The following is a 14935-nucleotide window of genomic DNA, read 5'->3' as shown; positions in this document are numbered from 1 at the left end:
CACATTGCTAGTAATGTTATGCAGTGATCTTCTGTTAGGGCATTTTTCTATTAATTTCTGATTTCTCATGTCACACTTGGAAAATAATAAAATGACCCCTTTCTCTTGGCTCTTCTTTGCTTTTTTTTTTTTTTTTAGTTCTTTCAATCATGGAACTGCTTATGAATTTTTGATGGCAGAAACCTCAGTATGTTATTAATTTTGATACTATTTGTATTAATTTCCTCCAGCATTTTCCAAACTTTGCTTTGACTGGATTGGTGGGGAGGAAAAAAGGGGGAGATTCAGTCTCCATGTTTGTAGATTGAGATATTGATGTGTGACAGGTACCATGTGTAGTAACAGTACTACAAGTCCCTGTGCTGGGGCTTGGGGCTATTAATCTCCTTGGCGTGACTCACTTGAGGCATGATTCTTCTGTCTCCTGGTGTGGTTAAACTCCTCCAGGGGAGGCTGGGCTGGTGGTGCCAAAGGGCGGAGACAGGTTGGCTAATCTGTTAAGTAGCCTCTTATCTGAGAGTCTAGTTTCTCATTAGTATTTCTGACCAAAAGGGTTGATGGTTGGAAATACGGATTTTTTTTTGTTTTTAATTAGTCTCTGTAGGGATGAGAGGCTTATTTTTGAAGACTGGAATTTTAAGGAAGCCTGACAACCCCAATTTCCATGTGACTGAAACATTTTGGCAGCTGCAAAAGCTTTCACAAGTAGGAGTAAGAGCCAGACTTTCCACTGGGAGTGAGACTCACGCAGAACCTGTCCCTCCGCTCTGGGTTTACAGCGGTTCCCTTGGGACATTTTTAAAAAATTTTATTGGAGTAGAGTTGATTTACAGTGTTGTAGTAGTTTCAGGTGTTCAGCAAAGTGATTCATTATACATATACATAGATTCATTCTTTTTCAGATTCTTTACCCATATAGGTTATTACAGAGTATTGAGTAGAGTTCCCTGTGCTGTACAGTAGGTCCTTGTTGGTTATCTATTCTATATATAGTGGTGTGTGTATGTTAATCCCTTGGGACTTTCATGCTCCTGCCTCCCTAACGATTCCAAAGACTCTCACGGGGCTCTCATCAGGTGCATTATAAAGGTCTTCACTACTCCATCCCATATTTATGCGTTTTAATCAGGTCAGCTGATATCTCCCAGAGTCTTCTAGACTCTTCCTGTAAAAATGAGGCGACCAGTTTTCTTGTCCCGCAGCTCTATTTGTTAGAAAGACTTCAGCTGAAATTTGCTTTTCTCTAACTTCCACCTATTGACTTTTTTTTTTTTTAACATCTTTATTGGAGTATAATTGCTTTACAATGGTGTGTTAGTTTCTGCTTTATAACAAAGTGAATCAACTATACATATACATATATCCCCATATCCCCTCCCTCTTGCGTCTCCCTCCCACCCTCCCTATCCCACCCCTCTAGGTGGTCACAGAGCACGGAGCTGATCTCCCTGTGCTATGCGGCTGCTTCCCACTAGCTATCTATTTTACATTTGGTAGTGTATATATGCCCATGTTACTCTCTCACTGCGTCCCAGCTTACCCTTCCCCCTCCCCATGTCCTCAAGTCCATCCTCTACGTCTGCGTCTTTATTCCTGTCCTGCCCCTAGGTTCTTCAGAACCTTTTTTTTTTTTTTTTAGATTCCATACATATGTGTTAGCATACGGTATTTGTTTTTCTCTTTCTGACTTACTTCACTCTGTGTGACAGTCACTAGGTCCATCCACCTCACTACAAATAACTCAGTTTCGTTTCTTTTTATGGCTGTCATATTCCATTGTATCACCTATTGACTCTTATTCATCTCTCTCATAAGACCACGCGTGTACCTACTTCTACACGACTTGTCTTCGAATATTTGGGCAACTTCCAAGCCTCCTCATAGTCTTCTCATCTCTAGACTAAATATTCTATCCATCCCATTCCACCGTTATTTACACCTTTTGGTTTCCAGATTCCCCACAGTACTGACTGCTCTTCTCTGGACATACTCTCAATGTCCTACGACCCTTTTAACTTTAGGTGGCTTACAGATGATACTTGAGATATTATTGTCTGTCTAGCTGAATGCCTAGAAGGACTTATTTTCTCCTGAGACATGACCTCTGTCATAACCTAGGGGGAGGCTTATGATATTTATGTTTCTGTTTTGGGATACCTGAAAAGAAGTGAGTTCCATGTCATTGGATATGTTAAGCAGATACATGTGATGTCAGGGAAGTTATAGATAAGAACAAAGAGAAAGCATGTTGGGAGTGTAGTGTCTTTACAAAAATAATTTAAAATGTCTATTTTAAAAAACACCTTTATGAAATACCAACTCTAAAATATAGGGCATATTAGGAGATGGTTTGGGGGTTGCTAGTCTACCATCTTCCCAGGTTGCAGCCTTCCTGAATAAAGCACTTTTCTTTTTCCACCAAAAAGAAAAAAAAAAAAATAGGGCATATTAGAGTGCATAATACTGAGAATAATACTTGGAAATATTCTTCTCTTAGAAGTAATAATATTATATCACTTAGGTGCTTTTGTTCTTTGACCAATCACTGAATCAACTTGGAGGGATATTTTGCATCTGTGAAAGACTGCATCTTTTGTCCAAAACCTTTACTTCACAAAAATTTCATTGATATTTTCCCTGCATGTCAACATATAGCGCTTTAGTTTTGTCCACATTTGCCCACATTATTTTACTTAGTTCTTTGTAGAGTCAGCATTTAGGGCGATACAAATAGGTTGTTACGATCTTTAAAAAAACCCTTAATCAGATTTGTTATTAGCATTGTTTTGTTTATTACCAACTATTCACCCATTTCTTTTACGAGGATAATGTTAACTGTGGTTTGTTAGATGATCCGAACCATTTATCAGTGACATTTTTGTAAATGGAATATTGTTTACTCTTAATTCTAAAGTCAAATTATTGAAATATGCATTGACCTTACTATAAATTCGTGACTGTGTAGCTGATAGATTTTGCCAAATTATGGCAATGAGAGTTTTTGTGGTGTCTCTTTTGACATAAGTAATTCTTTAGTGACTATGTTAACAACATTACCCTGTAGTGTATAGGGTCTTATCTTTGTTCCATGTAATTTTTTAAATGTGTGGCTGTTGTGAGATATTTAGTCCAATAATGTTGCATATAAGGACACTCAGTGAGAGGGCTCTTGGGTTACAAGGAAAGGATGTTGAAAACCCAAAATCTCTCAGGCAAACTGTGGTCTATAACAGTTCCACCCTCAGGAAAGGGAGGCTCCTTGAAACTTCCATGACTACTAATCTTGAGAGAGAGCTTACAAGGTCTGGTTGGACTGAATCCTCTAGCCATCTTATCAAGCCAGGGCTATGAAAGTAGGGTTAATTTGCATCCCTTTTGGGCCCATTAATCAAAATGAAGATGGTAGGAGTACATGGATGGCATATTGGGTCCTTTGGCAAGTAAGTGTAGGGTGTGTGTCATGAATATTTCCCATTTCTTGATTTTCCCAACAGTCTCCTCAAAGTCACTCCCCAGAAATGTACAGTAAGAAGTTGAATTTGCTTGGATCGCTTAACTTGTTTCGGAGAATGGGTGAGAAGGGGCTTCCAGCTAGATTTATCAGTATTTTTCTACAGCAGACACCTGCTTTAGCCTTTTGTGAGGATAATCTGATACCCTCCTCCTTTTCTTTTTTTTTTTTTTTTGCTACCGCCAAGTATCCTATCTTGGTTTCTGTAGGTCCCCCAAGCTGTAAGGCTGGCTGCACTGTCTGGGTAGTTCACAGAGCTTTGGGCTCTTCTCATGGAAGAAGGAACTCAGGCCCTGGTTGCTGATGACCTTGGGCAAGTGAGTCAACCTCTGCTCTATTTTCTCTCCTAATTTATAAAATTAAGACTTTCTTTTTCTCCTACTCTTAAAAAAAATGTTTACAATAACTAAATAAAAGGTAAGTTTCTTGAGTGAGTTAACATCTATCTGGATACTTTAGCTATATATAGATAGGGTGACTTTTCAGATTACTAGAATAAATTAAACAGAATGCCCCAAATGGGTTCAATATGTATTCCAGATTGTCTATGTTAAATAAAAAGTGTGAGTCTGGTCTAAATTGTAGAAACCATTTCAGTCTCTTTCGAGGAAAAGCAATGTAGTTATTTATGTTGTCCGTGTAAATTATATTAGAACATTAAAGAACTTCAGGGGACACTGAAGGATTGTTTAGTCACTTAAAGCCTTAAAGTTCCTTCAGGGAGTCTAGTTGATTCATGTGGACCCTCCAAAATCATCTAGTTAACCAAATTTTAAAATTGCATCAAGATTATTGCATCTCTTTAGGGCTCTCACTTTTTAATTTAATTTTGATCTGTTTAAAAAAAAAATGACTTATGCTAAGCCTGGAAAAGGATAAACTTCATTCCAGTTTTTGTATCCCAGAAGTCTATTTTGCCTTTATGGTCCTATTAGCTCATTAACACTCCATTTCTTATAATTGGGTGCCCTGTGGACCTATAGACTTCAGTAACCTAAGCTGCAATCTGCAGTTTAACAATGCAATCTGCTCTGAGCTCCTTAATGAGACTCCTCTGTTTGTGGATCTAAAACTGTTGTACTTGAGGTAACAGTGAGACTAAAGTCTGATGTGAGAAGGTTTTGAAAGTTATAAAGCACTCTACAAGCGGTAGAACTGTCAGCTAATGAGAGTCAGTCTGTGACTCACTGTAGTTCCCTGGCTTTTTCTTTCCCGTGAACCATAGAAAGAGCCCACTGTAGGGGGTTGGAAATATTCTTTCTTAGGGTTGTGGCATGACAGAGTGGTTGCTTTTTCCAACCACCATATGTGGTGATTAGGCTGTTCGGAATGACATGGGGGTACTCTCTGAACAAACAGCAAAAGCCTTCCAAATAACTTATAATAAAGGAAGTATGTAAGACGTTTTCCCCAGCCAGATGTAATCTTCAATAGGAGAGGAATGAATTTAAAGTGACTTTCTACAGGAAAATTTGGGATAAATAGCTAGAAACGGAAAAATGGCCAAAAGACCCTATTCATAACAAAAACAAACTATAGTATGAATACATTTTACAAAAGAGCTGGTGAATGTATGTAGAAAATAATAATAAAATCTTAGGAAAGGTCTTAAAACAAGACTTGAACATACTGTGTTCTTGGATGGCAAATTAATAAACACCATTTAATACAACCCCAATTCCAATCCTAATGGAATTTTTTAGTTTTTTTTAAAAACGGCCTAAAAATATATGAAACTTTATATAGAAGAATAAATGCCCCAAAATAGCTAAGAAAGAAGAGTGAAGGGGATTTTCTATTAGCTGAAATTGAAACTAACTGCAAAGCCATGTGAACAATCTATGGCTAGTAATTAACAGATAGGTCAGGGGTTAGCAAACTTTTTCTGTAAAGGGCCAGATAGCAAATATTTTTAACTTTGTGGGTCATGTGGTCTCTTGTCTAACTCAACTCTGTCTTTATAGCATGAAAGCAGTTATATGGGTGTGACTGGATTTAGTTTTCAAACTGGTTTGCCAATTCATAATACAGATCTTACAACAAAATAATGCTTACAAGCAGATAGCAAAATATGTGACAAAGGTGATATTACAAGTCATTTGGAAAAGAGAGTTTGTTTAGTAAGTGGTGCTGACAAAGTTTATATTAATCTGAAAGAACTAAAATTAAATTCCTAAAATGTAAAAATAAATTCTTGGTATATAAAGATTTAAATATAAAAACTAAACAATAAAAGAATATAAGAAAATGTAAGAGAATATGGTATAATCTGGGACTGGAGGTTGTAATTTTAAACAAGTCAGCAAATAGAGAAGCTGTAAAGAAAGGAGAGACGCATTTGACTACGTATAAATGAAATTTTGTTTGTGGCAAAGTTACAAAATTTGATGACTTATAAACAAAACATGATAACATATAATCTATAAAAAACGAAATAAAATGGCAGCCTATGAAAAATATTTGTAACATATGTGAAGAAAAGGGCTAATGTCCATAACGTGCAAAGTGCCTCTACAATTAACTCAGTAAAAAAAAAAAAAAAAAAGTGCAGAGGGGGCAGTTCTTGAGAAGAAAACTAGTGGCCAGTGGCTATAGGAAAAGATGCTCAGAGTCATTAGAAGCTGTAAAATGGTATAATTATAGCACCTGCCTTATAGTATTGTTGGAAGGATTCAATCAAATAATACAAATAAGGTATTAAAGTGCTTGGCACATAGGATGTGCTCCACAAATGTTAGTGTGTTACCCTGTAGAAATAAAAGCACAAGTAGGCAAGGATTGCTGATAAAGGATAGTTAACGCTGTTTTGTTTGTAGTTGGGAATAGCTGGAAACAAACTAATGGAAATTAACTGAAGTATAGTTAATTTACAATATTGTGTTAGCTTCAGGTGTACCGCAAAGTGATTCAGATTTCAGATTCTGTTCCATTATAGACTTTTACCATAAATTATGTATCATTACTATGGAATTTTATGAAGTTATTTAAAATAACTATTTTAAGTGATATCCATATAGGTTTAGAAAGTGTTTTGTGATGTATTGTTTAGGAGGAATGCAGGCTTTAGAGAAATAGAGAAAGTATGACTTCAGTTTTGTAAAATTGTAGGGCAAAAATCCTTTGACGTGTTTTTATATGATGCTGAAACATTCCACATTTAAGAATCACTATTTTGATGCAGAATATTCTAAAAACAGCCTGTACAGTACACTGCCTTCTTCCAGTACACTTTTCAATATCTGGTCTCTCATTAGACCTCCTCCTCTTTCTTGATATTCTGAATGTGCGTCAGGTTTTATTCAGAGGCCTCTAAAAGAGGTTATACCTTGTATTTACTGAAATTCTAAGCTCCAGTAAGTCAACAGTTGTATAGAGCACATGGGGTCAGTCACCACCACCTTGCGCCTTTTTTATTATTCCATGAAGAAACCAAGAAAATAGTTTAAAAAGAGCATTGTGGCTATTTAGTTGGATATCGGTAGTTGGGAACCTAACTTTTTGTTGGCTGTGATCAGCGATGGAATCATGTGCTTCAGCCGGAGGGGCAGGAGTTTATATCTGTACGTAAATTCAGCGCTCCGGGGAAGGTTTTGAGTAGGTTAGTAGCTTGATAATAAATGATATCTTCAAATTGTATTGTTCTTTAGTTTTCAGAACAGATTTTGGCAACAGCAGTAACAATAGCTAATACTTCCAGTGTTGGGCATTGGCTGAGCACATTACACTCGCTCCTCTTTTAATCCTTCCAACCTTAAAGGGATAGATGCTGTTATCATTTCCTTTTTTAAGACAATGTATTTATTCATTTATTTATTGAAGTATAGTTGATTTACAATATTGTATTAGTTTCAGGTGTACGGCACAGTGATTCATTTATGTATATATGTATATGTTTTATATGTGTATATATATATTTTTTCCTCATTTCCTTTTTACTTTTGAGGAACAGATGCTTAGATGAGTTGAGTAACTGACCTTTGGTTAATTGTTGAAAATACAAAAGCTATGTCTTCTACCAAGTAGAAGAGATTATTTTTGAATTAGTGTCTGAGCTGAGATTTGATACCAAAGCCTGTGTATGTTGTTGATCTTCAAGGTCTGTTTTCTTCTCATTTGATTGCCACATTAATTCTGCCCAAAGGCCAACGGCAGTTAGTAGATTCTGTGGAAATAATTATATGGCATAAAAAAGTTGGGTCCTGTCAATTCTCCTTTTAGTTCCTTGTAGAGTAAGGGATAGGATAACTTAGGGTCACATCCTGCTTCTTGAAAAGTCTTATCATGTTACCTTTGAGCTTAATATAGCATCAGATGGCAACAGAACAACAGTCAGTCTGATTCCTCTAAGGCACAGAGAAACAGTGCTGGAAATTGATGCTTCTGCGAGCCCTGGCATTGGGAACCACTGCTTAGTCATGCCATGCTGACGGGAATGACTGTTTAGCTCTGGAACCTGAGCGTCAGCGGCCAATTGCCAGTAAGATGAGGCAGCTGCCGTCAGCCAGGCAACTGATCATGTGGACGGGTTGGTTTTGTACCCCTTCAGGTTTAGATGTGAGATATAAAACTAATTTATTAATACTAGTTTATTCAAAATATGGTTCAAAAACACTTGTTCTTCTCCAGCCATTTAGATGTTCTGGTATTTTTTAATAAAATATAAGGCCATGCATTAATTGTTGTCTCATACTTTTATTGTTGTCTTGTTGTGTTCCCCAAGTACTTTATCCGTACAACTAATGCATTATCCATATTATGGTAATTTGTTTACATGCATATTCCCAGCCTTGCCAAGGACTGTTTGAAAAAGGGCTGTGTTATACAGTTTTGTGCTCTAACAGGTGACAGACTTTTAGGTGATCGGTTAGTGTTGAACTGATTTGAATGGTAAAGTCAATGTCAGTGTTTTGTCTTCGTTGTTCAGAATGTACATACGCATTTGCTTAAATTTAACCCAAACTACAGGTGTCAGTTTAGCTGGAAAAATGAAAATTTTATCTATGAATATAAATGTAATTTTAGGTCTTATGGTCATATATTTCCATATATAACCCCAGGCTCTCTGTTATTTATATGGAAAAAAGGTTAAAGCCCTCACTCTATGGCTGTTTCAAGCATTTTACGTATAGTAACTCATTTATTTCTTACCACCTCAGCATGAGGTAGCTGCAGTGAAATTACTGAGGTATGGAGAAGTCAGATGACTTACCCCAAGCCACATACCAACAAGGCTTGAGCTCGGATTTGAACCTGGGCAGTACAGCTCCAGAGTCTGTGCTCTTAACCAATGCTCTATGCTGCCTCATTGATTTGTATATGGTGCATGTGTGTATGTGAGTCTATATCCAGAAAGAGAAAGAGATTGAAAGAGATGTTCTTTGTGTGATATTTTGTAATGGAATGCATTATCACTTTTTGGAAAATATATAATATTTTGCAGAAAAAACTCTGTTTTCTTAAGGTCAACTTTTTTTTTTTTTTTAATTTATTTATTTATGGCTGTGTTGGGTCTTTGTTTCTGTGCGAGGGCTTTCTCCAGTTGTGGCAAGCGGGGGCCACTCTTCATCGCGGTGCGCTGGCCTCTCACTGTCGCGGCCTCTCTTGTTGCGGAGCACAGGCTCCAGACGCGCAGGCTCAGCAGTTGTGGCTCACGGGCCCAGTTGCTCCGCGGCATGTGAGATCTTCCCAGACCAGGGCTCGAACCCGTGTCCCCTGCATTGGCAGGCGGATTCTCAACCACTGCGCCACCAGGGAAGCCCCCTATGGTCAACTTTTAACAGGGAGTAAAATAATTTTTTTTCATATAGATTTTCTTTAAGAGGAATTTAGATGACTTGGAATGAGTTTGGAAGGAAACCAACAGAAGAGTAAGGAAATTCAAGCCACGTTATCATAGGAAACGTTGTCGAGATTTCATCTTAAGACTGTTTTATAAAGGAATTAAAAGTGTCTTTCAAATATGTAAAGGTAGCAGTTGGTGGAGAGTTTACCTCAGTTCTTTATAGTTTGGGCAGATAAATTTAGGACCACTTGGTAGATGCTTTAGAGAAACAGCTTTTTGCTCAGTATAAGGTGGAAACTTCTGCATGGATGGGCTGACTTAGAAAATAATGAGCTTTGTCTTACCAGAATGATCAAAAATAGGATGGAAACAGGGACTCCACTGAGAATAATCAAGCATTTGGCTGATTGAATAATTGAACTTGGTGACCAGATATGAAGTTCCTTCTAAACCTGAAATTGAGTGATTCTAACAACCTAGACAGAAGGGATTCTGCTTTATTACTTTACTCTTATTGCACACCTCACCACCTAGGAAAGTTCTATGTAAGTGATTGCTAGTGGAACTCATGCTCATTCAATCAGTGGTTGAGAAAAATTTTGGTGAACTGTTAGGGAAAAAAATCTAACTGCTGTGTGTATAAGAGAAATAAGAGGAGAGGAATTGAAAACTGCTAATGCAGAAAATTGTCAAGGAGTTTTTTGGCAGAAGGGGAAGCAAAGGAGGATGGTATAGGATGGTGGAAGTAGGCTCAAGAGAATGTTGTTATTTTCTTTATTTTAAAGAGGTGGGATAAATAAGAACATGATGGGAATGGTCCAGTAAGAGCACAATTTTGAATTATTTGCTTATATATATGCGTACATTTTTTCTAATTTATTCTAACTGCTAGTGTTCTATTGTATGAATATCTTAACATTGATTTATCTGTTCTCTCCTTAATGGAGATTTAAGTTGTTTTCTGGTTTTCTCTATTATATATAATGCTTTAGGGAATATTTTTATGTTTTCTTGTGTGTGTATGCAATATTTCTCTCTTGTAAATACCTGAAAATGAAACTTCTAGGTCATACTTCATCTGTATTTTCAGCTTTAGTAGATGTTGTCAAAGTGTTCTACAGTGTGGTTGTACCATTTACCTGCTCACCAGCAGTATATGAGATGTTTTGTTGTGATAAATCCAGTTGTGTGTAAATGGTAACCTGCTGGGCTCAGTTCTGCATTTCTGTAACTACTATGAGGTTGAATGTCTTTTTTAAAGTGTATTGGCCATTCTGGTTCCTCAATATAAATTCTCTCCTCTTTTTCTACTGGGGAAAATTTTTTCTTAATGATTTGTGGAGTTCTTTATATTTTCTACATGCGATGATATATATCTATATCTGTATCCATATCTCTATCTATGTACCTGTCTATCTACCTATCAATCTATCTATCCCTATGTACTTTTTTTCAGTCTGTGGCTTGCATTGTTGCTCTTTTAATGGTATCTTCTGATGTACAGAAGTTTTATGCTTTGTTGTAGTCACATTTATTATCTTTCCATTTATAGTTTGAGCTTCTTCTGTCTCACTTAAATCCTTCCTCATCCCAAGATTCTAAAAATATTCTTTTATATTTCTTTGAATAGTTGTAAAGTTTTACCTTTCAAACTTAGGTCTTCGATCACTTTTAATCACACTTGATGTTTTTAGTGTGGTTTAAGGTAGGAATCCTGTTTTGTTTTGGACGCCCCCTATGTATTGACTAGTCTGTCCTTTTCCATGATATGTGATGCAGCTTCTGCCAGTAACTAATTGTCATGTATGCATGGGTTTGTTTGTGGGCTCTCTGGTGTGTTTCTTTGCTTCTTTTTAGAGCCTTCCACCAACACGTCACTGTCTTAACAATATAGCTTTATAATAAATCTAGATATCTGGTAGAGCAAGTTTCTCCAACCTGCTCTCCCTACTTTTTCTTGGCTAGTTTTTGTCCTTGTGTTTTTTGTAGAAATTTGAAGATTAATTTGTCAAGCTCCCCCCCACCCCCCCACATACTACCTGTTGGAATTTTGATGGGAATTGCATTTAATTTATAGATAATTTGGGGAATATGACATGTTGATAATATTGATTCTTCCTTTCTATAAATATGTTTTATTTCTCCATTTATTCAAGCCTTTTAATCTTTTGTATATTTCCCCACACACTTCTTGCTCATGTTTGGTTAGATTTATTTCTAGATACCTTAGAGATTTAATTGTTGTGATGAATATGATCTATTTTTCCTATTACATTCTCTTTTCCTACTACTGGTCCAGAGGAACATTATGTATCATTGAATCCTGAGTTATATGGGAGTTGACTGGATTAGTTATGGAAAGGGCGATTTGGAGGAGGCAGTGGCTCCTAGAATGGAGAGACCATACTGAGGTATGAACCACATAACATCAGTGAGAATGGAGAAGAGGGTTCCATAGCTGTCCGAGGTAGGCAAGCTGGGTGACTGGGGAAAGTGAAGGAATAGAGACTGGGGGACATGATAATAAGCGAATGCTGAATGAGATTGGGTGCATAAGAGGAAGTGTTGAAGAGGGATAGTTGAAAGTTCATTTGAGGACTGCGTTTCAGTCACGCCCCTTTGATTGTAAAGACTAGAATTCATGAGTGTTAGTTTAGGAACAGTACGGACAGCACTGTGTGAATGAAAGGGGTGCCTGGCATGAGTCCAGCCGCAGGAACTGGCAATCCAGCTGGGTCTTAGGTCTCTTTGTCAGGTGGGTTTTGATTCCTACTGATGTTCATTTGATTCTCCACTTTCCATGTACCAGCTTCTTCATCATCCTGGCTTCTTCAGCTCCGATTCAACCTTTCAATGCCAGCGCCCACTACCAACTGGCAATTTGCCTACACATCTTATTTTAAATTCCAAACTGTGAGGTTGGCCCAATCATCTTTGTAACCAGCCTGCCAGGTCGCTGGCTAGCCCACAGATTGGCTGTTTTTCCTTTTTGTTTGTTTGGTTTTTTTTTGGTCTAGTGCTCACCATCGGTTTAGTCCTTTGTAGGATGACTGCACATCCCAGTTTGCCCAGCATAATTATTGTTCCAGAGCAATTATTATTTTTTTCTCAGTGTTTTAAAATCGAAGTATAGTTGATTTACAGTGTTGTGTTAGCTTCTGTGATTCAGTTCTACATACATATATATCTATTTTTTTCAGATTCTTTTCCCTTATAGGTTATTATAAAATATATAGTTCCTTGTGCTGTAGAGTAGGTCCTTGTTGGTTATCTATTTTATGTACAGAACAGTTATTCATAATACCTTCAAAACTATCTTGGTTTGGACAGTACATTATTTGGTTATACTACTCATTAGTCTCTGGAGCTGTACAACATGACTGCTTATTCCGAAAGCAGGAATTGTGGGACAAGAGTGTGGTGCTGATTGGTAACTAGGCTGGGGAGGGTGGAACTGAGTAACATCTCTGCTCCGTGTAGGGTATAGTAATGGTAGCGTTGAAGAATCTGTGAGATGTCCAGAGATACTCCACTGGGGATAGGGTCTCATGCTAATGGAAGGGAACAGATAGAGTATGGCATGTAGATAGGTGTCCAGAGACCTAAATCAAGCAGGGGTAAAGGTAGATCCATAGTCTGAGTATTCAGATAAGGGTCAGAGGAGAGAATGGTTTGGCAGGTGGTTGAAACTGGCACGTCTTTATCAGGCAGAGTGTTTTTTCTCTGGATCAAGGGTTAAGGGGACAGGACTCAGGTATGGAACATCAAGGCTGTGGTACCATATTCCAGTCACAGACTGACTGGGCAGGATCTAGTCACTAAAAGACTGGACAACAGGATCAAATTTTGCTATGAAGTGACAAAGCAGAAGGGAGCATGACCTAGCAGTGAGACTCAAGTACAGGTATATTAGGAAAATTATACCGAGCTGGCTTATTCCCAGGCAAAAGCTTATAATGCTGGATTATTTAATTAATTAATTTATTTATTTGAAGTATAGTTGATTTAAAATGTCATGTTCATTTCTCCTGTACAGCAAAGTGATTCAGTTTCATACACACACAGGCACAATTTTTTTTAATATTCTTTTCCATTATGGTTTATCATAGGATACTAAATATAGTTCTCTGTGCTCTACAGTAGGACCTTGTTGTTTATCCATTCCATACATAATAGCTTACTTATTATGATTTATTCTTCAGCACCAGCGTGAAGGCTGGAATGTCAGTGAGTATACCTCCGAAGGTAGGAGTATCCCAATCTGCAGAAAAGAGTAGGGAGTGGGGAGCCCCATGCCTTTTGATAAACTTTGCTCCTTGATGAGCTGAAATAAGTATATATCTGGTATAGGAAGATTCTGGGTGGATAGAAAGAACATTCTAAACTCATATCTGGATAAAACCAAATTAAATTAAACATTGTTTGACAGCAGCTAAGAATTACTGAGAAAAGTCCTCAAGTTATCTATATTTAAAAAAAATCCCACTTTAGATCGGTTTCAGTGTAAGTATAGGGCCTTAGAATTATGGAGGCTATGTTTATATTTGCCTATTTTAATAAATTTATATAAAAATGAGCTCACTTTTTCTTTCAGTCAACTCTGACAGTGTCACAAGCTCTAAATATAAGCAAAGTGTCTACGAAAAGAAACAACAACACTATTTCCTGATGCCTCGTCCTGTAAAGATGAGTTTATCAAATGACAGAAGCTACTGGGCTTTTATGCTGGGAAACTGTAATTGGGAAACACATGTTAAGTAGTGATATTTGGAGAAGGCTGAAGTGTCTGATGACAGACGGAGGTGAGGGCTGGCGAGGTGTGGAGAGGGAAGTTTTGAGATTATTCTCTGTGTGTGTCTGGAACCATGAAATAGCATAACTAGAGGTATGTGTTGTGGTAGAACTAATAGCTAGGCAAAGGGTGGTTTAAAGAAACCTGTTGGAAAATTAAGTGTCCTTTTGAGGTAATATCCCATAGAAATGCTGAAAGGCATTGCTCCTAAGTCAAATCTTGAAGGATTCCAACATAATTATAAAAAAAAATTAGCTCTGTTAAAATTACCCTTAAAAGAATTAGGCATACATCTTTTTGTTTTGTTGTTATTATCTAGATAGAGAAGAGAAATGTCTTTGTTTCGAGGGAAAAATGGGTAACAGGTGTTTTGTTTGTGTGGTTTGTACTTTTGTATGTGTGCGTCTACCATAGAGTAGCAGATAATGTCTTTTTACAACTCATAGGAAGACTTACTTTCTTCTCTACCAAAACGCTAGACTTGTGGAAGCTGACAAAAGTCATTATTATGATTTTTGGCTCACAAAAATAATGATATCTTGGAAAAAGTGAAGGAGTGTGGCAATGAAAGAAAGACATCTGTAATGCAACAGACAAATTATTTAAACAAAAGATACAGTGTTTCTTTAATTGGATTCTCATGGCCTATTGGTTTAAAATATGCTGACCAAAGACACTATCTGGAAGAAAGGAACTTTGGATTTCTAAATCAGTTTTTCCAGTTTGGGTTTAATAGAATTCAACAAACTTTTATTGAGTATCCACTCTGGAGCCAGACAGCCTGAGTTTGATTCTCGACTTGATTATTCTACCTCTCTGTGCAGCCATTTCCTCATCTGTGAAATAGAGA

General features: G+C 37.2%; 1 protein-coding gene and 1 long non-coding RNA gene across 6 annotated transcripts in view; one reads left to right on the top strand and one right to left on the bottom strand.

Moving 5' to 3' along the window:
- The window catches only part of BCKDHB (branched chain keto acid dehydrogenase E1 subunit beta), a 233057-nt gene that overhangs the window by 117815 nt on the left and 100307 nt on the right, over nucleotides 1-14935 (top strand). The gene's annotated exons all lie outside the window — the stretch shown is intronic.
- Nucleotides 1-14935, bottom strand: part of LOC309666663 — a 137176-nt gene that overhangs the window by 22087 nt on the left and 100154 nt on the right. Inside the window, exon 4 of one of the 4 annotated variants that reach the window (XR_014267216.1) lies at nucleotides 9277-14921. The exons of the other annotated variants lie outside the window; for them this stretch is intronic. This is a non-coding gene — a long non-coding RNA (uncharacterized lncRNA). Of the gene's footprint in view, nucleotides 1-9276; nucleotides 14922-14935 lie in introns of those variants that run through there. 4 annotated transcript variants of the gene reach the window in all.

The sequence above is a fragment of the Balaenoptera physalus genome, assembly GCF_965194825.1.
Source record: "Balaenoptera physalus genome assembly, chromosome: 9".
In the NCBI taxonomy this organism is placed as follows: Eukaryota; Metazoa; Chordata; class Mammalia; order Artiodactyla; family Balaenopteridae; genus Balaenoptera; species Balaenoptera physalus.
Note: the sequence above shows the minus strand (reverse complement) of the source record. Positions and strands in the feature narration are given on the sequence as shown.